Below are 25,767 nucleotides of genomic sequence, written 5' to 3'. Positions count from 1 at the left end.
AGAGATGTGAGAGGAAAGCTTATATCCTTTGGGTACCTGGTATGTAAAATCACTAAATCATTAGATATTTACTGAAACAGTGTGCTCTTTCTTCCTGGAGATCCATCACAAAATGAACTTTCATGTGGGAACAATTTGTGGCATAGACTACGCTTGCCTGTTTCTTGAACTAACCAAGTTCTGATAGATACGAGTCAAAATAACTGAAATGAAACTCTTCTAGTATCCCTTTTCAAGATACATTGTCTGCATTTTTCTGTATAAGTAGAAAAGGCTGAAAGTAGTCATGATTACAGCATACTGGAAAATGACAGAGCAATGAGCATTTATATTAGTGAAACCAAAGGCATCTGACATTAAAAGAATTTAGGTGAAAATCAAAAAACAAAAGTTCAGAAAAGAGAATGCTTTTTATATTCACAATTTTGATTTGTTCACTATATTGGCAATTGCAGTATGATATTGATAAAATCTAGAAAATAAAATTACATCTCTTAGGTGAATTGCAAAGAAATGGTGCATTAAGGATGAATTTGTCATTACATTTAGCTTTGGTTGGTTTTTTTGGTCTTTTTTTTTTTTTTTTTTTGCCTTTTTAAAAAGAAGTCTCAAGACAGCATTGTTTAAGTATTTATCTCAAAGAATGACTCCAGTGGTAGATTTTTCTGACAATCTTCTTTGGGAGAAAGCACAAAGAGAACAATCACTAGCATTTTGCACTCATCTCTCGTGAGTCTGGCACAGTGCTAAGCATTTGCACGTGTGACTCATCCTCACAACAATCTGCCAAGGGGGCATGATCTGCCCCATTCTGAAAAGGGATCTGCAGTTCAGGGAGATGAAATTATTAAAGCTAAAAGTTATTAAATCTAAATAATCTCCAATACCTATGGAGATTAGAACCTAGGTGTGCCTGGCTTCCACACCTTAACTTTCCCTGGGCTGCTTTCCTTAAAGGAGATGATAAGATCCCTTGGGTCAGCTCGCCTTGGTGACAAATGTTTTGCTGCACCTGGGACAGGTGTAGCTTGTTCCGGTAATCCACGGAAAAAGAGGCGGGGCCTGCTGCCGCCTCTAAACCAAGTAGTCCAGAGTTTTGCCAGAGAGCCTGTTCACGTCTGTGGCCTTGCCTTTGCCCCTTTGGGAAGCTTTTCTACTATTCAGTAAGATTTCGACGGAGGATGATTTCCTCAAATAAAGGAATCAAAAAGCAGAACCAGGGACCTGGGACGCGCTGTGGACATCTTTCTGCTGACCTGAGCCAGTAAATTATCTCACGGTGAGTGGTCTTCGCAAATTGCCTTCAGGTGTTAGTTTAAGAGTGTAGATAAAAAAGAAAAGTTAAAAAGATTTTTAAGATTTAGTAAAAGGGAGCGATTGATACACACCAGGCCTGGTAATCATGCCCTACAAACCTGTCAGTTTGTAGTAAAGTGACACGGGTAGCTGAGGGGAATCCTTGCCCCATGGTTTATGGTCATAGACTTGGCTCACTTTGATGAATCAGCTAGTTTGAATTATTAGAAAAATGAAATGTTTGCCCTCGTTCAGAATTTCCAAATGCCCCTGCAGGATAAAAAGATCCCTTTTCTCTGTCTATTTAATTTTATAATATGCATAATGGTCTCCATGAAGCATCTAGTCCTGAATTTATCGGAGCTTTAAACAAACGTCATGATCCGTTTTAACTTAATGATTAATGTGATCCATTCAAAATGTTGTAGATCTTTTCTTGTGCTTCCTAAACCTGCCCACAGATGGGGGCTTTCTCGTTAAATGCAGATACCTAAATACCACTGAGAAATGGAAGGGAGGAGAAAAAGCCTGTCTACAATAAATATTGTAGCCAATTAGGCTTCATCATAGTAATTTCTCTGGCTTTGTAATGTTTGTTTACTGGGTTTTTAGGGAAATGGTCACCGTTTCTGATATCCAGAACCATAAATTCTCCATCCTCCTACCCTGAAAAGTTGTGACAATGGGAAATAATTTCCTTCCTTACCAGACCCCATCTCAATTATGAATTAGACATTTGAAGATTCCCACCCAAACTTGTAAATCTGTTTGTGCACATTCAAAGAAAGCACTCATACATTTCCTAAAAACCCACACATTAATATTGCTTACTTTTCAGCAGGGGTAAATGAGGGTCTCAGAGACCTCTCAGAACAGGCTGGAGTTAAATAATATTGCATGTTTTTCATTTTACTGTGATGAATGCAAAGCTATTAAATAACCTTTTAAAGAGTTGGTGTAATTATCTGTAAACAGTAATGTTACAAAAAAAAAGGTCAAGTTGTCCTGCCATTAGATGTTTATGGATATAAACTGGATTTATGTTTCCATAAAACAGGCACCGACTAACTAGATTAATTCTCCACAAACTAAACCAACTGTAGTAATATTTAGACACAATAAAATGATACCAATTAAAACAATTTTATTTTTTGTGTCATATTGATTAATGGTGCACTAAAATTAACCAGAGACCTTAAACTCAGAATGGTTGGCAAAAGGCATCCACATCTCAATATTATTACCAACAAGAAGAGCAGTTAAGTGAGATGGCTGTGCAATAGTATGAATATTTAATTAATAATTAGTCATGTAATTTCTCCTCAGGAATTATTATCCCTCAAACTGGTTTGTGAATTTAATTATTAGCAGCCTTTTTGTTTCCATGTCCCCTCATTACTGTCAGGATTGATGTAACATAAACTTCATTAAAAATTAAAGCAAGAGTCTTAATTACAAGGCTACCCTGACTGAAGTTAGAATTAGCCAAGTCAGTGATGTGCAAATGAGTGCATTATTTAAGAAACATGCTGGAAGTAGTTATGCTAATGTAGAAGGTTCGCAGTAGCAGACCTTTTCACTTGCAGTTGCATATTCATTAAATGCACTATGCAAATTTAATGTAGCAGTCTTAGTAATGCGTTGTTAATTTATTCAGATTTATTGAGTACGACTTGTAAAAAAAAGTACAAATTTAATTACTCTATCTAGTAGGGATGATATTAGGAGATAGCAGAGGTTTAAAATGTGTTGATCTGGATTACTGCAGTTTGATGGAAGACGTGGTATCAAAGGACACAATTTTGATAACTGGGCTTGAAAGAATATTTGATTTACTTATGGAATGATCTAAGAAATCACTAAAATTGCACATGTTCCTTCCCAATAGGAAAGTAAAAAAGTCTCGGTTGTATTAACTTAAGAGCTAAAGCAGTGCTGAGTCCACAGCCTAATGGTCGTAATGACTCTACCGAGACCAGTAAAGGTTATGGATTGATATCTGTGAGAAGCAAACTGTCTTTGTGGCAAGTTCATTGGTGGTTGCGGGCGCCTCTGGTGCGCCGCCGACCAGCTGGGGGGGGGAGCGATACGGATGGTAGCCTCCCTCTCCCGAGAAACACGCAGCGCGGGCCAGGGACTATCTTTCAGAGTGGATGGATACTTAAGCTGGATTTTCCTGGGAGGCCAAACCCAGCGCATGGTGGAGAAATTGTGCTCTTTAAACCATGCCTGCACCCTGGCTTGCGCCTGCTGGGACTGTTCTTTACACCTTTGCACACACCTAGTTCTCCAAAAACCCTGCAGTGTAGGTTTCCTTATCCCCATTTTACAGATGAGAAAACTGAGGCCGAGATTGACACAGTAGTTGATGCAGACGGAAGATTTGGGGTTTAGATCCAGAACAGTACTCCTCCCATGTCTGATTTCACTGCTGTCCCTACCTGCTTTTCCTTCACCATCGCTCTCCTCCCACCTTCCCCCCCCTTGCCTTTTTTGGCTTGTTTTGCCTTCTTCCATCCTCTTTCTTGATCTCTTGCTCCATTCCTTCCAGAAATTCTTCTCATCTTGCAACTTTCTTCCAGTGAGCCACCCTCTTTCCTCTCCCTCCAAACCCTCTTCCTTTCATTCTCCCCTCCCTTTCATTGCTCCCAGATTCGTTCATGTATATATATATACATGTAGGTGTGGATGTAACTTAAAAACTGATATTGACTGATCTTTTTTCTTAAATAAGTGCAGCAAGCAAACGTATAGGTTTGCTTAGAATAAAAACGTATAGGTTAAGTTAGAATAAAATTGTTTAACGTTTAACAGAGCAGCTCCTTACACGGCCATTATGATTGTGGAGGCAACAAAACCAAGAATCCTCTTTTCCATCTAAGGCTCTAAGACCACTGTGCATGTGAGGACTAGTAGCTTGGGTGACTTAGAACCCCTCACCCATCTTTAATTTTTTTTTTTAGTTTCCTGCCTTTTATAATCACAAAAATGAGTCCAGTACATTTTTAATACAATTAATATTTCATCTTGGTTTGGGGGTTACTGCTTCAAATTGGTAAATTTTCTGGAGAAAAGTCAGTACTTTATACTGAGCTCCAGTAATGAGCAGGCCAAATATTACTAACTGTGCTGAGTACCTGGTACTTAGCACCCATCTTTGGAGGCATTCCAAGTGGTCTGATATACTCAAACAGCCTGACCTGTACATATTGATCTCCATCTGACAGAGGGAGAAGCTAAGCACCTCACCTTAAGTGTATAAATTGATCTCAGGCTGTAATTTGGTGCCTACATAAAGGCCTTGCTAAATAACTAGTTAATCAGGATCCAAAAATTAGTTTGGTGGCAAAACAGACATTCTGAATCTTCTATATAATTTTTTCACCTTAGGCTCACATCTAAGGGTGAATCGATCAGATCCTAGTTCACGTAACTCCACCTTTTCCTTGTTGCTGTTCATTGTTCATTTAATGCATGCCATTCTGCCTTGGATCACACTCACCTGTATGTTTCTGCCACTAGATTGCAAACTTCTGGGAATCAGAGACTGACCTCATTCATCTTTGTGTGGTAGCTGTGATGTGCTAATGTTTAGACACCAGTGCCCTAAAAAAAAAAAAAAATCCCTGGTTTGCTGATTTCCTTGGTAAATGCCCCCAACATATAAATTTTGAGATACCAATGTGATGTCACTAAATACAGAGTTGGGAGAGAGAAACAGTCACTCCGTTATATAGTATGTCACCCACCACATAGATGTGATGGCTGTAAATACCTCAAGAGCATAGACAGTAAGATAAATAGGAAGTGATGACTTTTGCGTATGTATTACCTTTGCTTTTAGTGCAATATATTTAGTTGTATATAATTTTTAGTAACGTCTGGGTCTTACCATCAACTCACAAAATTCCTCAAAATGAAAAATCAGCTTCAGTTCACCATAGAATAATGGGAATAAAAATGTTTACTGTTAAAAATAAACAGAAGAACCATTTTTAAAATGGGGCTATTTCTCCTTCTAAAGTAGTGCTTCATTATTTGTAAAAGGAGACAACACAACCCAAAAATAAAAATCTGAGTTGACTCATAAGAAAATATTTGTAATTATATAGTATCTGCTAGGATATTTGCTGCAAAATGTTGGCATCTTGGAGCATATAGGTTTCTTTAGTGATGGCAGAGAGGTGTACACACTGCCCACTGGACATAGCGGAGTTATTACACAGAGAAGTAATAAGTTATTTAGAATGTAGTCATTTAAAAAAAGCATGATTCTGCTACCACAGATACCAGGTACAATGCTTGGTGCTAGGGATGCAAAGAGCAGAGTGACTGGACATCTCCTACTCTGGACATCAATGGTGGACTCCCTGCAGGAGGGGGTAATAAGTTCTCCAACCAAAGGAGGGGCAGGGATGGGGACAGAGCCTGGGCCTGAAATGGATGTGGTCCATGTAGAGAACAAATAGCAAAGAAGCCCAGAAGCTGGCATGCAGTTGGCAAGTGGGAGGAGTATGAAACAAAGCTGGTGGGTGTCGGCATGGGGCAAGTGACCCATTTCCTTGTGCACTCTTGATTGTTGGAAATGGATGTGGAAATGACTCTGAGGTCACTCTCCTTACACTCCCCACCACCCTGTGTGAAGCTTGCTTGTTTGTCTGTCTTTCCTGCTAGCCCGTAAATTCCTGAAGGGCAGGATGAGGATATTCAGCGGGCTCGCACAGGGTCTAGTTGACCACAGGGGCTACATGAGAAAATGCGTGGAAGTGAAGGGATGGATGTGTCCCTGCCCTCATCCATCTTGCAGGATTGTGCCCAGGGTCCAGGCAGGAGCTGACTGGGATGGAGATGATACTTGTGATTAATCTATATTTGAGACCTGCTGGAGGATGTTCATATCCCCAAACTTCCCTCCTCTCGAGGATAAGACTCCAGTCCAGCCATGAGCAGACACTCCTTCCTGATTCTAAGTCCTCGCGGGAACTACAATGGCTCTGACAAGCTCAAAGAGCCTGTAGCTGCAGAGATGAGTCCCGTGTCCCAGAAGAAGTGGGAGTCCATGCAGCTCAGAGCTCAGAAGCACCCTCCATGGCTTCACCTGTTCCCTAGGGTGTGTGTGGTATGTTTTCAGTGGTAGCTAAAAACTCTCCTGCCCTTCCCTGCCTATTAGCTTGTACGCCTACTGCTGAAGACTGAGATTGCCCTTCTGAAGAAGAGAGGATGTTGAATCCTCTGGAATGTAAATTCCATAGGCTAGGAGGAATAATAATAAGGGAATACCTCACACATACTGATTCCTACCTCTAGGGCAGGCACTGCAGTAGGTACTTTATATGCTTTATCTCTTTACTCCTCAGAGCACCACCATGAGATAGAAACCATTATTATGGCCATTTTACAGAAAACAACACTGAAATCTCAAAAGATTAACTTATCTGAGAAAGTGTAGTTGGTAATAGAGCAGGGACCATATCAGGTGTATTTGACTTATAGTCTGTGTAGTCAAAGCCAGGTCTGTCTGATGTGCGCTGTTTAGCTGGGGGGCTAGAGAGGTAGCAAAGGTCAGTTTTACTCAGCATTCCCAAATTCCCTGAGGGACGGAATTCCATCGGGGTGCTCATTAGTCATGTGCTGCATGCCATGCATGTGTCTGGGATGAAATCTTCCAATTTGTGTTTAATGAGGTGATTTCAAGGAAGTTAAGGGAACACTAGTGAGCAGGAAGTGCATGTAAGCCCTTTCCTCAGCAGCAGAGCACATGAAGATGGGACCCAAATACCTATCCTCTCTACAAAGGAAGAACTGATTTTAATCCACTCAGAAGCATTCATTCAAGCTTTAATTCAGGATATCAGTTGTGGAAGCCCCATGTGCAATCAGAGAAGAAGGGGAGGGAGAGCAGGAGGCAGGTAATGGTGAGTTGTGTGTTGGCCCCTGCTTGCCTACAAACGGGCTGGTGCTTTGAACTTGGGCCAGTGGGTCACTTTCCCTGAGCCTTGGTATGCTAATCGGTAAAATCATAGGAATAATATCACTGTGTTAAAAGTGCAAAGGTTGAGAACTGTCTTGCAATAATAGCACAGTAGTGAGCATGTCAATTGTGCCCACACTGCCCACCTTCATGTCTTAGCTCTACCACTTACTCTGTGTGCCTCCAAGTAGGGTACTTTACTTCCTCTGCCTCAACTTCCTCTCGTGTAAACAAGAAATAAAAATAGGCCCAATTTAAGGGCTGTTGTAAAGATTTATCATAAAGTACTGAGCATGGTTCTGGGCAAATTGTAGATATTCTGATACTATCTGCTGGATTATTTCTGAACTGCTTGACACAGTTCACCAAGTAGATATGATTTTCCCTTCTGATGATGCAATAGCCCGAATCCCTAATGGACCTAGAAGTCAGATTTGGCACATGACAATCCTACCCACTGACTCTCTGGTTAAAAATGAGCACACATGTTGGCTTTTCAGTGATGACTTTAGAGAGCAAAGCAGAGGCAACCAAAGAGAGTTGTTTCAGCCCATGACTCATTTTCTCTTGAGGCCAAAATTGTAGCCATGCCCATCTCCTCCATAGGGAGATGGTGGAACAGGCATCCCAGGTTGTCATCAGCATTGAGCAAGTCATTTCTTCTCTCTGAACTTATTTCTTCATTTATAAAGGAGTCTTTTCAGCCCTGAAATCCTATGATTCAGTGAAAAATAATCCTTGATCCTAAGCTTCCAATGTTGGTCATTTTGCTGGAAATTCAGGGACTGGGGAGAAATCACCAGAGAGATTGGGTGGTATGACATTCTCGTCAGCAAGTAACCTTTTTATTTAAGACCCCCTCAGTCATATGGATTTTCAAATGTGCGTGGCTTTGCTTAGCTTGTCCTCCTGAAATGATGGTCTTAATCATAAATTCTAATTGGAATAGGATCCACCTCAATTTATTCCTAATACCTCAGAAAAGCAGAACTGTTTCTAGGAATAAATTGAGATGGATTCTATTCCAATTAACAGTTTGACTCAGTTAAAGTGTCGTTAACCCACTGTTGTCCTCTGATAACCATCAAATTCATGGATGGCAAGTTGCTGGCCTTGAGAACTAGCAAGGAGATGAGAGTCATCTAAGCATGGTCACCACTTGGGGTGCTGTGGACTCAGTTTGCTCCTCTCCCTCCTTCTCCTCCTCCCACTGTAGCCATTGAGGAGGCAGTTAGCTTCTTTGAGCTGCAATTGGATGGAGCTACTCTTTCTAAATTTCGAAGTATCATATTCAGACATATTCAGTCATGTTTCTGCAGAGAAAACAGAACCAATAAGCTATGTAGACACACAGTTATTTTAAGGACTTGGCTTCATGCAATTGTAGTGACTGGCAAGTGTGAAATGCACGGTGCAGGCCAACAGGCTGGAAACTCAAGATCTCTATGTTATACTCTTATGGCAGAATTCCTTCCTCTCCCTTAGTATCTGCTCTTTTGGTCTTTACTGGATTGGAGGAGACTCACCCGTGTTATGGAGGTAACCACCTTCACTTAATGCCAACTGATTGTGAATATTAATAACAACTGCAAAATACCTTAACAGCCACACAGCCAGACCAGTATTTGACTGGACAACTGGGCATCATGGCTCAGTCAAATTTACACAAAAAGCTAGCCATCGCCAATACAATGAATTCTAGTCCCAACACCCAAAAGGCAGCAGGTATGGGCCATTGTGGCTGAGAGCTGCCCAGTGCCATCTGATACAGATGACTCAGTATCTTCTTGATGCCACCAGCACCCTGGGCCTCCAGGAATGTTTTTCCCAAGTCCAGAGTCAAGATGCTTAGTCTGGCAAAGGCCATCTCTTTGATGGTCCAGTTAAGTCGGGCTCATAGTAATTCCTAAGCCTACAGACGCCAAAAGGAAAGTAGACAGGTTTCTATAAACCAGTAGGTAAATATATATGATTGAATACCCAGCTTGGTGGGCAAACTTGGGAGATTTTGACCAAAATAGAGCCTCAGAATTCCCATTTCCACTGGGCAAATGGGAAAATGAGATGATGTAAAATTGATGTGTGTGGAAAGCAGATGATCAGGCATTTACATCTATTTAATTAAGGACCACGTTGTAACCTCTATTTACTTCTGTTTAATTAAGGGATTGCTCATTTTGGAAGCGGAGTCATGCTGGGCCTTCTACTACTTTTGTGATTCAAAGCTCAACTAAGAATGTACAGAAAATAGTTTGGTGATCTTAGCTCAGTCCCTAATGGCAAGAGCTTCCTATTACAAAGACAATAAACCACCCTGCCAGACTTGCAAAAAGAGAGTCAAGGGGCTTATCAAGAAAATTATTTCTTCAAGATGCAGGAGATCATTTGTAAGAATGTGTGTTATTCTAGAATAATTTTGATCAAAAGTTAGGCCCACAATGAATTCTCTGCAGAACAACCAACAATGTTTGAATAGTATAAGAAAGAACTGAGAAAAATTATTAAGCTTTATAGGTCCATAACTTAAATGAAATTTAGTTATCACTTTGGCCAAGCAAAAAATGCTCACTTAGATAGGTGATTGGCCTTGCCCAAAAAGAGGCAGAAAATGTGAAAGTGAAAATAGAAGATGAGGGGATATGTTTTTTTGTATACAGTATAATTCTTCTTCTACTTAGGTGGTCACTGTATTTTCTCCTCGAAGGAGGAGTTTCATAACTCCGGTGACTTGTTATTTCATCTGACATTTTATTATCCTCTTTGGCACTGCCCAAAGAATTGTCCCTAGAGTAACCTTATTCTTTTAAGTTCCATGTATCATAGTTAAGCACAAAAGGAGAATCAAAAGGGGGTTATTGAAGAAGGAAAGAAGGGAAAAAATGGCAAGTAATTCCAAGGAGTGGGGTATGGGGGGTGGGGAGATGAATGTTGAAGGTCTCCATCTACCTTGCTGACCCCTGATTATCCAGTTAGGTTCCCCATCTCCACTGCATATTGGCTTTCAATGTCTATCAGGGGTTTGGCTGGCTAGTAAGAAGCTGTAGGGGCTGGGGGAAAATTTCCCCAACCCTCTAGGTTTTTCTCAGGCTGGATGAGCAAACAAATGAACACCAGACAGATTAGTAAGAGGGGGGGAAAAAAATTAGTGCAGAAGAATGTGTAATGTCTAGAGAGGAGCTCATCAAGCAAAGAACTGTGGAGAAATAAAGCACATGTAGTTGGAGGGATCAGGAGGGACTTGAGGGACATGCTAACTATTACAAAGGAAGAGTTTGTAGAGGTAGAAATAAGGAACACGGCATTGCAGACAAAGTGGAGAAAGAGCATTTGCATATAAGATATAAGGGTATGGAAGTTTATGTCATGCTTGGGAAATAGCAAGCATTCAGCAAGCATGGGGCAGGGAGAGTGTTGGAGCTGAGACTGAAAGTGAGGCTGGGGTCAGCTTGTCAAGAGCCTTGTCTGCCATGATAAGGCAATTAGAGAATGGCGGGGGTGGGGGTTGGGGGGGTTCCGCACTGACTTGTGGATACCAAAATACTCTATTCCCAACAGAATTTTAGCTCTTAGGATAACACAACTGAAATGTTAGTACTATTCTATTTACAGAAATGGAGATTTGCTCATGCATCTAAATCACAGAACAATTTCTTGATAAGCCTTCAGCCCTGTCCTGTCAGTAGTTTTGAGAATTTCAAACTGTGTTTGTTGGAAACTTGGATTGCTGCAGATTCATGGGAGGATTTGCTTCAGAGGCTATAAATCTCTAGTTCTTTTTTGGGAAGGCAGATCTATTTATTTGTCGGTTACAGTTTAAGGTGGTGAGAGTCCATTGTTTTTTTTTTTGTTTGTTTGTTTTGTTTTGTTGTGGGACTCTCGCCGGAGGCCAGGGAAAGAACCAGCGCTGCAGGGGCTGCGGGCCGCCTCGCAGCCCAGCGCTCAACCGCTGCGCCACCAGGGGAGGCCCGAGAGACCATTGCTTTTAATTATAACTCCTTTCTAATTCATTGTCATTCATTCAAGGGTTGCTGCATGCTGCTGTAATAGCAGCACTTAGGATTACAGGAGTAAAAGAAAGAGGTTTAAAATCTATTGTGGATTTCCTCAAGCCTAGTAAGCAATTACAATACAAAACAGTCTACAAATTACATCTCTACAGTCTTGGTGTTGCAGAAATTGTCAGCTCTGCATCTAAATCTGTACTTTATACCATATATATACTACACTGTACTTTCTCCCCTTCTTCCATGGTGGTGTTACAGTTGTCAATCTCAGCCACACTACATTTCCCAGCCTTCTTTGCAGTTGGGTTTGGTTATGTGAACTCCTCCTTGCCAATGGAATATGAGCTGGATAGATAGGTGCCATTTCTTTATTTGGGACATTAGATACCAAAATCTCTTTTCCCCCTCCTCTGACTGGAAACTGGTTGTGGCCCAGACTCATCTTCACACATTCAGATCCTAACAATACCATGGAGGATCGCAGATTTATAACCTAGAAGGAATCTTGGCTCCTATGTGACTTCCAGGAATAGAAAAGCCCAATCACTGTGGCTGGTTTCAGAACTGTCATGGAAAGAAAACCAAAGCCTATATTTCTAAAGCAATTCGGCTTACCCTTAATAATGTTGAAATTGTTGCATTGTTGTGGTGCTGGCCTAAGACATAGACTTGGCTTAGCTGCCAGGAGGCAGATGGTAAAGGAAACATATTCCAGGCTACAAAGCTGATGACCTTTATTATGCCAGAGCAAAATATTTGGTAACACCATCTCTTGTTATACTTTAAAGGCAAACTATGCAACTACCAAGACTATAGTGCTAGAGGACCAGGTTGGAAAGAGCCAGAATGTGAATGCATATTACCTTTGCTTTTATCAAAATACTACAAGAAAGTGATTTTTAAGCAAGGGTGCAGACATGAAGAGAACAGACACCACCCTGAACTTTGAAGACTCCACGTTGGCACAATAGCTAAATCTCTAACCTGAACAGCAAAAGATAAAATTGTGTTTGCTCCAAGACTTCCGCAAAGATGAAAACAAAGGTGCTGCCTTCTTACCTGTGCCCTTTGTTTCAGGCGACTCAAGGGCATTCACTATGAAAGGAGATGGAAAAGGGGGAGGGGAAGCCTATCAAGTAGGCTAAAAACTTGGGTGTGGTCAGGATTCGTAGAACTAACAGCCAACTTACTAACTTTTTAAGTACTATGGAAGAGGGCCTCCCCGGTGGCGCAGCGGTTGAGCGCTGGGTTGTGAAGCTGCCCGCAGCCTCTCCAGCGCCGGTTCAATCCCCGGCTGCTCCCCGGCCACTGGAGGAGGGTCCCACATGGCGCGCAGACCTCTCCTGCTGCCCGCTGCTCCCCTCAGCAGTGTACTTCGGTCCTTCTGCCTGCTCTGCTCCCTGCTCTGGCTCTGGTGAATTCTCTCACCCTCCCGCGCTTCTGACTATACCCAATGCTTGTATAAAATAAATAAATAAATCTTTAAAAAAAAAAAAAAAAAGTACTATGGAGGAAACTGTGCCTGGTCTAGAAAAAGCTTGTGACGGTTCCAGCCTTAAAGCAAGTCTCCCAAATTTGAACCAGTGGAGAGTAGTGAAAGGCATGGAGCCACCAGCAAGGGCATATTCCCAAAGCCTACCTCAGATGTAGTCATGAAAGATCAAGGACTAGGAAGGAACTTTCAGCGGGTGAAGCCTGATGACACATAGGAAGAGAAATACGTCTCTCTTGGTGAATACATCTCTTACCAGAGAATTTCTTCCATGTCAGGGAAGTGGAAGTTCTTCACTTTTCCCCAGTGGGATTTAACCATTGTTGTATGGACGATGACTGCTGTGTGTTTTCCATGCTGTTGTGGTTATCATGATTCTCCCACTGTCTGAGAGAAGAAGATAGATAACATGTGTTGATTTAAAGTTTTCCAGACCTTGAGAAACCCAATCTGAACCTGAGGGCCCTGTACAACTCTCAGAGATACTGGACGGAGGGCCAGATGAACTTTTAAAGTAATCTTTCTTGGAGAAAGGACGGTGTATGGAAGAAAGAGTGTGCACAGCTCTGAGGGACAGGTCGCAGGGGTAGTGGCTGGCACCACTCACTGTCTTCCACAGCCCTTTCCCTACTTCTTCCAAAATAATAGTTGCTTGCCATCTACACAGGACTGCCCAGCCTCCTTTAATGCTGTGTGTGCCTGTTCTATTACCAACTATGAGGATTAACTCATTTCATAGATGGTTATTGCTTGTAAACAATTTTTCTGGTATTTGATTCAATGTTTACTGTTTCTGTGATGACTTAGCTTATTATTCCCTCCGTTTAGTCTTACCTGCTTACACAGATGTGCATATAAATGAAACTCTGTTTAATAGAATGTGCAAATGTACATAACACTCCTACTTGTTAAAATCAATAAAAATTAAACCTACAATTTGACATTTAAAAAAAAGTGAAGTGTGGCCATGTGGCTAAGTGTTTGCTAATGGATGTGATCTCAAGTGATATTTGTCAGCCTGGACTTAGTAGCAACCCAGCTTCCACTACGTGGATGATGACAGTGCCCTAGAGATAGGAAAGCAACAGCTTGGAAGGAGTCTGGATTCTTGAATGGTCACCCTGAACAGGGTTGCACGCAGTGCAATTATATGGGAAAGATAAACCTTTGTATTCTTAGAGTTCTGTATCTTTAGGTCTTTCCACTGCTGCACCTTAGCCGCACCTGAATGAACTCACCAGAGGAAGGACATTTGTTTCCAAGTACCCTCAAGTGTCACATCATAAGATGAGCTAATTCAACTGTACTATTGGACTGGGGTTGTGCAAGACATTTTGCAAATTCTCGCGAAGTTCAATTTAAAGTCATCGAGTCAACATTTGGTATTATATAATTTCAGAGCATCTCACATGGGAGTGATAAGAATCTTCAAAACAATTTTTATTAATGAAAATGCTTTAAAAATTAAGTAAATGACATGGAATTTGGAGTCTGAGTGGAAAAGCTGTCATGAAATCCATCTAACATCATAGCGCCAACAAGTCTGGGATGACGTACATGATCGGGATTATTGGAAGAGAATTAATTATTTTGTTTCCAAGTCCATATGAATGGCTCCAGATCACTCACAACCTGTGTTCCTGTGTGCTGAATGAGAATTCTCCAAATAAGCAGGATGTCATCACACCACTCATCTTCACACAGTCTTATCCCTCTGTCTGGTATGTTCTTCCAGTTTCCTTCTTCATTCTCTAATGCAATTCTGCTCATCTTTAAAGTTCAGCTCAAGGATGACCTCCCATAAGAAGACTCTCCTGGTTGCTCCATTCCCTTAGTCCCCTCTCTCCCCATAATACTTGGTTCAAAGTGCTAGGAGAGCATCTTTCAGAGCATTTTCCAGGTAGTCATTGTTCCATGCTAGATTGACTATGAACAACTTAAAGGCAAGAACAATACCTTGTTTGTCTTCACCCCTATCCTTAGCCCCCACCTAGAACGGGGCAGGCTGCCATAAATAGTTGTTGAATTAAATGAGTGCTCTTCTAGAGGTCTGTCACTTTCCCTATACCCAAGATAATAGAGCCAGTTGGGTGAAAGGAGGTGTGGCCCTGATGGCAGCCCCCTCTGTGTAATTATCCCCTTCCAGTGAATAATGGGGCTGCAGCTCTGTGTCTGATTCTTTGATGAAGATGAAACTATTTAATCAGATTTGGTTGCTCATCTCATCATCTTCCCGCATCACACCCTTCCTGACGAGTTCATTAGCTGGAAGAAAAATTGATGACCTCATTAGTTCTGCACATTGGTTCACTTAGGATGAATAGGAACTTTCGAATGTTGCTCAACTCTGACCCATGGTGGGACAAGGTCCCGCTCTCAGTACTTTGGATGCACTGTTCCCATGTTGCCTTTGTGTGACAGGATTGCCCAGGAAGCTCCTGTTTGAAATCATGTCTTTTCCAATGTAAATGTCCCTTTCTGAAGGTATTCATCCTCTCAGTGAGGAATACAGGGTATTCAAGTAGGCGACTTCTGCCTACCCACCTCCTTAAGTTTTTCTTTCTGACACCTATTGAATTATCCTCCAGCCTTTTTTTACTTCTTGGCACCACTCCCACAGGAACCATTCACTGCATCCTCAGGTGCTCAGGGTCATAACTCGGGTGGATTTGGAAAGCACTTACTAGGATCTCAATCAATGGACCAGGAGAGGAGGGATAAGTGAGGTTGAGGGACAGAGCTGGAGAAAGTCATGTGGTGACAGGACTGCGGGTTTCAACTTGACTAAGCATCCAAAATTCTGGGCCAGCAGAAGTGAAGGTGAGCCAGTGCTGGTCGCCTCTGGGGGACTTATTTTGGCAGGCAGAGCATGGTGGCCAGAGTAGCTACGTGGTAGGTGATCCTGAAGGGCAAGAGTAAAGGTTGAAGGGCTGTGGTCTGTGGTGATACAAGTCCCTCTTCCTCAGATGTTTCTTTGTCCCCTTCTGACTTCATGCTATTTGCTTGGCAAGCACCTATTTGGATTTTCAGCAGTCAGCTTTTCCTGCAAAGCCTTTCCCGCCATGCTCCCCCGTGTGGTTGGTCCCTCCCATCTCTTTGTTAGCTCTGCATCTTGAACACACTGCGTCTGTCACACAATGTTGTGATTGCTCATTAAAATATGGGCTGCTTCTGCTTTCCAGAGTGCTCTTAAAAGTACAGCTTTGATTTTCCTACCCTGTCTCCTGAGTGCCAAGCTTAGGCCTGCCACCTAGTAGCTCTTAAATAACTGCTGGTAAATCAAGGAACGAATGAATAATGCTGGGACACCAGTATGCAGCAGAGGAGTGCTTTCACAGAAAAAAACCTGGGCTCTATGGTGCCTCCGGGCTCCTGCCTACACCCAGTGCTCAACTTTAGTAATACTGGCAGAGTGGAGTGTGATGCAAGGAAACCGAGGCAGGAAACCAATCCCATGGTGTGAACCAGCTCTGTTATCTTCTAAAAATGTTGACTTGAGTTTTGACTTAGGTGTTCTAAAATGTTTTTAACAGATAAGAATATTTTTGACACTGGCTTAGCTACTTCGCACACAGGGTGACTGCATTTATACTGGGTTAGCTTTTCAACAGCTGCTTCCGCTTCCGCTTCTGCTTCCTCTTCCTTTTCTTCTTCTTCTTCCTCTTCCTCTTCTTCTTCTTCATGTTTTCCATTTAAAAAGTGGCTGTAACTTCATGTGCTGCAGCATAGACACATGATTCATTGTTGGGTTAAACCCAGATCCCAGGATTTTGCAGGCCAACCTGGGACAGTGCCCCAGAGCCAGGCTTGTCTGGAGAGGATGTCAAAGATCAGTTGTTCATCAGATACAAAATCCTACTAAAACTAATGTAAATAAAATAGGCAAGGCAGGAGGTCTCAGACTACCACTGGGTTGGCACTGGGGACACACCTGTTGATGTGATGGATCTCCATTCTGGAAGTCACTATTCACATGTCACCCCATGCAAGTGGCTGCTTCTTTCTGTCCCTATTTCAGTGTCACTATTTTGAATTCCTGGATAGAGGCTAGGAAGCTGGGAATGTCTCATTTGCAAGGGAAGCTCATCTGGAATTCATAACTTAGAAGTGAGTTAAAAGAAAGGAGCAGGAGACCGAAAGCGAGTAGACTAAAGCTAGCTAAGATAACAGGCTTGCCAAATCTAGGATAAATCTAGAGGAACAGATTGTAGGACAGGAAATAGAAATGGCTTTCTTTTGTGCATGTTCTTCAGTCTATGGAGCATATTCCTGTACCCTGGCTGGCGGGTGAGCTCCCGAAGGTTGGAAGTGAGTCTAGTTCAAGTCTGTGTGGCTTCCTGTACCCCTCACAGGACAGCCACTTGGGTACAAAGCAGGTGCCTGACAAATACCTTGCAGATGTAACCTAGCCCTTATGGTAAGCCTGTGAGGCAGATATGACAGAAGCTGTCTCACACAGGTTCAGAGTAGATGAGTGACATGCCCAGGATCATACAGGTTGTAAATAATGAAAACACAACTCGAACCCAGGACCTTTGTCCCCTGATCCTTCCACTATACCACAAGAAAACATGAGCTGGTCATAAAGATCAAGGAAGGTGGAGGAGTAATTTCGATGACTGTTACTGTTTAGACAGGAGGAACTGTAACCTCATTTCAAAGCTTAAATGGAAAACTTAGAACTAAAATTGTAAACTTTTACAGTAACGACTTCACTCTCTTTCTTCTGAGGAAGTGTTCCTAACACGTCTGCACAGTGAAGGTGGGAGTTTAGTTTTATAAAAACAAACCTGCCACCTTCCACTGTATTGCAAAGATGCTCTTTAACACTAAGCACCAGAGCGTGCCATCTGGTTACATGGCTTTCTAGGGAATTTCGGGACTGAGTGAGAGCCAATTAAGCCCACCTGCTCTGTGTCCCCTGGAGGAGTGGCAGAAGCAAGAAGGGTTAATGTGCTTTTCTCAAGCAGTGCTCCCCCAGCTCCCATCAGACGCTACCTTTGCTCTTCCCAGTCTCCACACAGATGTAACTAGACATGAAAGGTTTGAGGTGCCAGAGAGGAATCAGGATTCCATTTTTTGACAAGCTGACAAGTGGAGGAAATCCCTACATTAAATGGCTGGGAATGGTAGCTTTCTTTCTTATTCTTAGCCATAGCTCACCAGCTCGCTGTCTCGCTCGTGCACTCTCTCACCCTGTCTATAGTCCCGGGGAGGTAAGTGTCCTGAAGTGCCTTTCCATCTTGCTTTGGTTGCGACATCTTTGAGGAGCCATTGTGAGGAGCCCTTTCTTAGGGTCGTGTACTGCTGAATGTCCTCACCTTTTTTTTCCCCCTACCCTCATGGGTGTTCTGGGCCATTCTCCCAACATAACAGTTTGCCCTATGCACAACACAACTCTCCCCACTCCCAGCTGTGTGTGTGACATGTCTGCCACCCCGAGCATTCATGTTTCCCGAAGCAAACTCAAGAATTTAGCTGTGGTGGCATCTCCTTTGGGGCTCTCTGACTTAGCCTGTCACCACAGAGGACTGGGATAACTAGGGAAGCTGCTTCCGTGCAGTAGGGTGAATTGTTGCTTTGCATTAGAGGTTTAAATTCTTAGCAGAAGTGGACAGACACTAAAACAGAGGATGCCAAAGGAACTAGATCCTTCCACAGTTCCCAAGTCTGGTTGGGCTAAATACTGTTGCTACCAAGACACCTCACAGAGTTAACTGCTAGCCCACAGACAGGCCACTCTGTGTCCTGTGCCCATTTCTTCTCCAGTCGGTGGCTACCTCTGGCAAAGCAAGACTCTGGTGCCATCTCTATTAAGGGAGTTGAGGACAAGACTTTCCTAGCAAGAAGATGACAGCAGACATGAGAGATACAGTCACAATCAGAACACGCATCCCATGTTTCATGCCCACAGCCCTTGGGGAAAGGGTAGGGTTGAAGAAAAAGATTTGTTGGCCAGCCAATAATACATTATAAGACCTGGGACTTGAGTGAACACAGCTGGTCCATAATGTAACTCTCTTTTTGCTGCCACAAAATAGCTGTGGAATGTTCCCTCTCATTTTCATGTCCATTGTGAGCATTTTTAGTGACTCCTTCATTCCTGCCCTTTCCAATTGATTAATTTAGATCTTATAAATATAATAATTACAGTTCATATTTGTTTTTTGCTTGTCCAGCTTTTCTTCACTCATATTTTAATATCACTTCCTAGTTTTTTTCTGTTGGGAAATCATCCCCTACTTTCAGTCCATGTGTTCAAGTGGAGATAGTTCCACTCACATTTCCCAACTGGTCAACTCCATGTTCTCAGATAGGATGAGTGTTTCAGGAATGGCCACATGGCTGAAGCCTGACCACTGAAAAACTGCTTGCTACTTTCACTAACATTTTGGCTAAGGGACTCTCTCATTCTGAGATTAAAGTCTTTAAAGTCCATGTAAATGTGGAACTGCTGGGCCATTTTTGCCAACATGTTGGTCCAACAGAAGCAAGCCATCAAGTGTTAGAGACAGTGATTTGATGAAATTATTTGAGCCCCTGAATTTAGCCAAGCCTAAAGATAACTCTTAGGGACATCTTAATGATGTGAGCAAATAATCTCCTCCCTTCTCTCCCCCATCCCAATATTTTTTAGCCAGTTTCAATTGTTATTATTATTTTTTTTTGCTACCATAAAAGTCCTGACTGATGCAGCATATCAAGGGGAGTTGAGATTTGGGAACAGAAGGAAGAGTTTAATCCTCTTCTCAGCCCCAGGATTACCCCTAGGGCTAAATTAATAGACCACTGAAAATCTCTGTCCTAGAGAATAAGTTCTAAGGTTCTGCTTAGCCTCTGGGATGTAAGTTCAGGAAACTATTCATCTTCTCTCTACTGCCAATCAAGATAGGGGGTTACATCAAGGACTCTAGGGTTGTCTTTTCAGTGTGAGCTCCTAGAGGATAATCTCCCTATTAAAATGTATCTCTTTGGATTTAGGGTCCAGGAGTCCTGGCCTCATTGTCTCCTACTACTAAGCTGTTCCCTACCCTGTATCTGGTGTGATGCGATGGCTCTGGGCTGCCCTCCATGCAGGCCTCCTGACCTCAAAGTAGACTGCTTAGGCAGTTAGTTTTAGGCTTGAGAGAAACAAGCCACTTCTTTTCTTTTCCTTGGAGAGCTCATTTTGCCAGCCTTCGAAATGATAAAAATCTAGATTTGGGCATGGGTGAAGGGGAATGAGATCAATGAGGTTGTCGGGGAGAAGGAACAATCCCCCTCACCCTTCTGAATTCTTTTTCAGTTGGTGAAGCAATCAAATTACTATCAGACAGAATAATAGAAGAGAAATCAAAATTTACATACATATATAGAGAATCCATATGGTTGCATATGCTAAAACCAAAGAGAGTATAGCTCCTGAGCTAAGGAATCAGATAGGGGACTGGGGAGTAGGGTCTGAGACTTCAGGGGGAGAAAAGGGAGACTTAGATGACAAAGAGAGAGTGATTCATATGATGACTGCCAGATGCTCTGCAGTTCAGTGTTTGCCCTGACGTATAGTTTTATCTGCTAGAAAGTCATCTCTGGTAAAAATCCTAACACTGGGAAATGCCCCCTAACACTGGAAAGTGGCAAAATTTCTCATGGGCCTGAGGGCCTCCATGAACCTTAACTTGAAATACTCTACATGTCAAAGTGGTGTGTCTCAGGAAAGGTTGTTTTGAACCTCTTGGGGAGGCCATCCTTGAAGATCACTAGGTCTCTTAGGAGCTGGGCTTATGATTGTGTCCACCAGCTTCAGTCACCACAAGGCCTTCTATCCCCACCTGTTCCAACGCTCATACTCTTCCTCATCAAAATCAACCAGTGAGCTGCTCTCAGTGCTGCTCTGCTGATAGTGCGCCAGAGAAGCGGCATCTGGGCTGGGGGCTACTCCCAGATGCTTGGAACTGGGAGGATTTCTCCTCCCCCTTAGTCTCTCCTTTGCAGGAACACCGCTCTACTGCTAGTGTTCAGAACCTTGTGCCTCCTTTCCTGGAAACAGCTCCTTCCGTGCTGATCCCTCTGGCACTGACAGCCACTTCATGGGGAGAGGGGACAAGTGGACACCATCGTCCAAAAAGTCCCACTTCTTCTTTCACACGCACACCCACATACACAAACAACTCATGCAAATAAACAGCCAAAGTCCAGCTCTCAGGCTGGAAGTAGGTGGAGCAGTCTGTCTGTTGTTCTAAAACAACCCTGACCACCTAAGAGCTTGAAGAAAGTACTTACATTTTAGTTAACTACAGATCTACTTAAATGCTTGCATAAGAAATGTGCTAGTTGTTCACTTGTTAACAAAGGGGTCTTTTCTACAACAAGTCAAGTTTTCTTTTTCGACTGAGCTAATATCCCTCTGCTTAACGGTGATTCCCTTGCTTTCTCTCCTGCTTACAGACACTACTAACATCCCACAGGAAGTGGTGTTTGTATAGTGCTCCTTGATTAACGAATCCCCAAGGGAATGAACCTTCTTCCTAGGATGTGGGCTTGTCTCAAAAACCCTTCATAAATCATGCATTCACGCTGCCCACACTGGCAGCTGCATGCCAAGCCCTTGATCATGTTTGGCAATGCTGTGCTAAGCAAAGGGATAGTTGTCTATGAAATTTTTCCTGATCCCAGGTTTTTGTCTGTATCCTTCCACCCCCTGGGAGGGGATAGTCCTCACCTCATTCCTCCTTCCTGCTGCTCCCTCTTCTCTCTTCCCTTCTACCCAGACCCTCCTTGTTACCCCCATCTTACCCCAGGCTCCCCCTCTACACTTAACAACAAGTAGAAAAAAAAATAGAACTAATTTACTCTGAAGATTTAATTAAACCAAACATTTGAATTTTAAGCTGAATGGTAGTAAAACAGAACTCTCTAACTCCTTTTAGAGGAGTCCCAGGTGCCAATTAGATGTCAGCAAGCTGGGAAAAAGGTGATGTGGGAACTAATGAGTTCCTTGAAGGAGCGCAAAGGCTACACAACTAGTCATGAAAGCAGATAACAAAATGTAGGCCTTTGCCAGACTGACTGTGTGTGGCCAGGAGCCTGTTTCAGAACTCTTCCTCTCTCACCTCTGTCCCTTGTCCAGTGGAGGAAGTTCAACCCCAGGAATAGGATTTTGTGGGGCTTGATGCATATAATCTGGAGGACTGGGGGAGAGGGAGGACTCCCCCCAAAACACAGTATTACAGACAGAATTAGATATGTACAGATATATGTATGTAGAATGATAATAAAAATAAAAGTAAACAATGAAGTTTAAAATACCACACAAACCATTTAGAATGGTTCCCCAACTCAGTCTTCCTTTAACTGGGTTTCCTAAATGTTCACAGCCACCTTGATGCCATGTGACACGAACAGCAAGATGAGAGAGGGAAAATCAGGTGAGGAAGAGATGGTCCCTTAAATCACTTGTTAGCTAGTTGTAGTTAAAATAGCAAATATATATATGAACAAATACATAAGAACAAATTGCCAGAGCCTTTCATGGGATCTTGGAAGGGGTTTTGCCTTTGAGGGGCACTGCCATTTAATTTCTGTTAACTTCACAGCAAATCTGCCTCTGCTTATGAATTGTGGGCGGTGGGTAAACCAGCAACTTTCTCTATCCTCACCTATTTCTTCCCTGACCTGGAAATTCCCTGCACTAACAAGAGCCTCACAGCCCCTTACTTCCAGAATGCCTGGTTGGACCTGAACTCCCTCCACCGATATCACCAATCTCTCTCTCTCCCTGAGCCCTGTCAAGTCTTCCTCCACTATCTCTGACCTCAACTCAACACTGTTTCCTGCACACCAAGAATAACAGGACCAGTTTTCACTGTCCCGTTTGTTTTGCTTGCATGGGTCATCAATGATTGTTTTACATTCGGTCCCATTTTGTTTCTGCCTGTATTCTACTGTATATTCTTCTATGTTCATTCTAATTCTAGGCTTGAGCTCTTTGGCAAAGAGCTTCCCTAGAATGCATCCTCTCTCTTTCGTGACTGTGTTACTCTGCTGGGACTTGGTAGAGCTCTTGGTTTCTACTCTGCTATTTGTCCCTTAGGATTGTTATTTCTTTCTGTTTTAATCTGTCCCTGACTGGATGTTTGTGAATTAGTCAGGGCTCTTTCAGCAAGTGATGGACAGCCCAACTTAAGATGATTTGAGCAAAATGAAGGATGGTATTTTTGATTCATGTAACTGGAATGTCCAAGGTTAGTTCTAACTCCAAGCACAATTGGATCCAAGGGAATAACAGTGTTGTCTTCTTCATCTATTCATCTCTTGGCTCTGCATTGGCCTTATTTTTGTCTACTGTAGATGGATCGTGAGGTACATGGTCACTAGCAGCTGCAGCAATATATTATCATAGCTTGTGATAGGAGGACAGAGCCTGCCCTTCTTGGTATGTTTTATAAAATGCCATGAAGTGACCCTGATTGGCTCTGCTTTGGTCACATGCCCTTCTCTTGGACCAATCACTATGGACAGGGCAAAAGGAACCAGGGCTGGCCAGACCAGGGTCACTTGCCTACTCCTGCCTCCAGGAATTTGGCTGTCACAATTGGCACCTGCTCCTTAAATCTAATGATTAGAGCAGGGGAAAGTTCCTCAAATGAACAGAGAGGCATCCTAAATAACACATGTCCTCTAGATGTAAGTAAAGCTGAATATTATTAACAAATGGAAATGGTTTTCATTAAAATTTTCATAATATTGTCCTTGTGTCCCTAAATTTGCACTTTTATTCCATCAATGTAAAAGTCATTTTAAATTAGCCTGGCATACAGCATCTTTAATATTCTGTTATCCTCCTGTATTTCAACTTGGTCCTTGTCAGTCAGTTTCCCAGGAGACAGATTCTGAAACAGATTTTTCTGCAGTGTAGAGAGCAAAGGAAGCAGGATTGTACAAAGGAGGAATAGAACTGCAGTGTAGCTGCAACGGAGGCCTCAGGTGATCTTACGTGGGCTTTGGAGCTAGGATGGCCCTTCAGGGTCATCCCAATTGAGGCAAGGGAGGCTGGGACTTCATATTATTCTCTTTGACCAGCCATTGAACGGGCCCTCTGGAGCAGCTCTGTGACTGAAGGCAGGTCCTGGAGAGGACTCAGCTGTGAGCCAGCAGTAGCCAGAGTCCCAGCAGCTGGGAAAGTGAATCGTGAGGTCCTGAAGGGGAGTGTGAGTAGTGCCTATTGCATCCACTTCAGTGGGTTCCCAGGCATGGGAAAAACTCACACGATCCTAATACTTAAATATCGAGGGCCAAGTGTAGGACAGTTACACCTTCATACATGTTACCACTGGGTATTTTCCTTTACAATTACAGATATGGCATCATTCACCTAAGATTCTGTATTTTAAATTTTTCTTTCCAGTGTAATAATGTTCTTTGTTGTTTCAAAATGCACGATGGAAGTTCAAATACTGATCAACTCATACACTCACTATAAATGACTTAAAGATGCAAAATGGGGCCATTCTCAAGGCCCATGCTTATGCTGCTGCCTGCTCGAGTAAGACCTGAGTGTCTGGTAATCCTTCAAATCCTAAGCTCTTGCAGGCCAGGGGTAGCAGAAGCCTTGCACTCAAGTGGTCACTACCCTCACCTCCTCTCTACAGCTTTCCAGCCTCCCCAGCAACCTTGTCAGCTGGATTTGGCAGGTGTGATGAATTCTGCTCAACATCTGTCACAATTCAAGCTACTTTAACAAATTATTATGGACTTTGTGGCTTAAACAAGAATTTTTCATAATTCTAGAGGCTGTAAGCCTGAAATCAGGGTGATACCATGGCTGGGTTCTTGGTGAGGGCCAAGAACTTTCTGGTTTACAGATGACAACTTTGTTGTCATATCTTCATAGCAGCTGGAATGGGGGGTGGGGAGAAGGATTAGTCAGCCAATCTCATTACGGAGCTTCTGACCCCATGACTTTATCCAAACCCAGTTACCTCCTGTCTTCAAATACCACCACATCAGGGATTGAGAATCACAAATATTCAGTCCGTTGCAGCAGCCCTCATTTAGACGGTGGGCTGTCTGCACTCACAATTCACCTTAGCTCTAGCTACCTCTTCACTTTTAGGACTAATTACCCCCATATTCCTATTTTAGAATAGGAAGCCTTTGAGCCCACTCTCATGTATAGAATCATAGGGTTGCTCAATCTGATGGCCTGTGTGGACATGCAGGTTGGATTTTTACCCCCTATACCATTCCTGATAGCCCTGCCAACACATCTGATAAGTCAGATGACTTCCCATTTGAACTGAGTTGTAAATGGGTTTAAAGCAGAAATCACAAGTGTTAGATCTGGTGGGAAACTGAATTTTGTTGGCATATACCAAGTTTTTAAAAATTTGAGCCAATATTTGACAATCTGGATATTTTGGTCACAATAAAATCTGGATTTCTCTACTCCAAAAAATAAAATAAAAATAAAATGGATGATCCAGCAATGCAAGCAAGCATTTCTAGGTGGCAACTCATGGTGAAGTTGATTAAGTCACCACAGGATCAATACTCACTGTTGTGTTGTACCTGCTTCCTTCACTCACGTATGTTACCTGCCTGGATTCTGTCACTTACAACCCTGGTTTAAGGTTAGCGTTCCTCCCAGGTAGACTTGTCATATGCTGCAATTATTGTCAGTAAAGGGGGCCAAATGTGTGGTAGGGTCAGTACAGGGGTGAAGAAAAACAAATCCAGAGTTTTCAATTACATCATGTTTCCTGATGCAGAGAAATTAGGCTTAGCTTCTTTGTTGATTTCAGAGTGGCAGTTGCTCTGTGGAATGTGCTCTGATTTTCAACAGAGACTGTTCAGTGAATCAGTGGCAACCTTTGCATTTGTTACTCATCTGATGTGAAGGAGGAGATTCAGGAGAGGTTGGGAAACTGTGGCATGTTCTCTCCTCCTGTGTCATGGACACTACGCAGTGAAAATATGAGATGTGTTGCCAAAGAGAAGCGTCTTTTGTTTGACAGAGGAAAAAC

The 25,767-nt window shown here is 42.7% G+C and overlaps 1 long non-coding RNA gene across 1 annotated transcript in view; it reads left to right on the top strand.

Annotated features, from left to right (window-relative positions):
* The first annotated feature begins 1,244 nt into the window (after positions 1-1,244).
* The window catches only part of LOC119237938 (uncharacterized), a 184,531-nt gene continuing 160,008 nt past the window's right edge, over positions 1,245-25,767 (top strand). Inside the window, exon 1 of the long non-coding RNA XR_005123482.2 lies at positions 1,245-1,279. This is a non-coding gene — a long non-coding RNA (uncharacterized LOC119237938). The remainder of the gene's footprint in view (positions 1,280-25,767) is intronic.

The sequence above is a fragment of the Talpa occidentalis genome, unplaced genomic scaffold (genome assembly GCF_014898055.3).
Source record: "Talpa occidentalis isolate TD23 unplaced genomic scaffold, MPIMG_talOcc4v2.1 talOcc4.11, whole genome shotgun sequence".
In the NCBI taxonomy this organism is placed as follows: Eukaryota; Metazoa; Chordata; class Mammalia; order Eulipotyphla; family Talpidae; genus Talpa; species Talpa occidentalis.
This window is presented reverse-complemented; position numbering and strand designations above follow the sequence as displayed.